Source organism: Chiloscyllium plagiosum, chromosome 1 (assembly GCF_004010195.1).
Source record: "Chiloscyllium plagiosum isolate BGI_BamShark_2017 chromosome 1, ASM401019v2, whole genome shotgun sequence".
Lineage (NCBI taxonomy): Eukaryota > Metazoa > Chordata > Chondrichthyes > Orectolobiformes > Hemiscylliidae > Chiloscyllium > Chiloscyllium plagiosum.
Window position 1 is genome coordinate 52,519,059 of NC_057710.1, and position 1,383 is coordinate 52,520,441.

Genomic DNA, 1,383 nt, shown 5'->3' on the forward strand with positions numbered 1-1,383 from the left:
TAATAATACAGTTAAGAACCATAATTCTACTATTCCCAGCATGTGCAGAAACGTTCGGCATGAATCATGATGTTTCTATGACAACATGATGTACACTGCTATTTAACATATTAGACCTACAGAGAAGCAGCTTTAAGAATTGGAATTTCTGAATGTCCTTTTATATGTTGCAGATTGGGTTAGAATAGAATTTGCGTGGAAAAAATATAATATTCACTAATAATGCACATCAAGTCTTAGTATGAAAGAAGGCTAAGGCATGAAACCAGGATTGGTTAACCCTGTTGTCTCTCAACACCAGGGACCCAGCTTCGATTCCATCCTCGGGTGGCTGTTGTGTGGCGTTTGCACGTTCTCCCCTGTCTGAGGGTTTCCTCCAGGTACTCCTGTTTCCTCCAATAGTCCAAAGATCTGCAAGTTAGGTGGATTGACCATGCTAAGTTGCCATACTGTGCAGGCTAGGTGGACTAGCTGTAGGAAATGAAGGGATAGGGTAGGGGGTGTGGGTCTGGGTCTGGGTCTGGGTCTGGGTGGAATACTTTTCAGAGGGGTGGTGTGGGTTTGATCAGCAAAGTGGCCTGCTTCCACACTTTAGGGATTCTGTTAGAGGTTTTTAGTATCTGCTTCTAAAGTTGCTGATGCGGTTGAATTGGTGTCATCAACATTCTGATATCTCTCTCATGTAGCAATTCTTCCTCTGAGACAAAGCAGGAATATTTCAGGCTTTTTGTTCATGGTGAGCATACTGCTCAATAACATCTCTGCCTAATTTTCTTGTGGTACAGTGGTAATGGCCCTATACCTGAGCTAGGAAGGCCCAGGTTCAAGTGGACGTACATCATAACACCCTTAGGCAGATTGATTGATTGATTAGAGGCAAAAAAAAGCTTTCACCTTAAGTCAAGGGACTAGTTGCTGCTCACTTCTCTGCACAGCTAGCCGTTCAAGACCAGAAATCAAGTCTGGCAGTTCCAGTTCAGAACCAGACCATTTGTAGAATAAATCATTTAGAGATAGATGATAACAAAAATAAGCTATTTTCAAAAAAATTATTCCATCACACCACATCACTGTCAATGTATAAAAGCTAATGAATTTCCTAATAATCTACATAAAAACCGAAAGAACTTTGAGTGCTGGAAATCAAAGACCAGGAAGGGTCACTCGATGTGAAATGTTAGGTCTGATTTCTCTCCACAAATGCTGCCAGACTTGCTGAGCATTTCCAGCAATTCCTGTTTTTGTCTCCCATTAATTGACTGTAGAACCAAAAATTACTAATTAAGTGGACTGCGACATAATAAATCTGCAGAGTTTTGATTCAAAACGTATAATGCTATTTGTCCTGTGTAAAATGGCTGCTTTCTAATTTAAATGACAGCA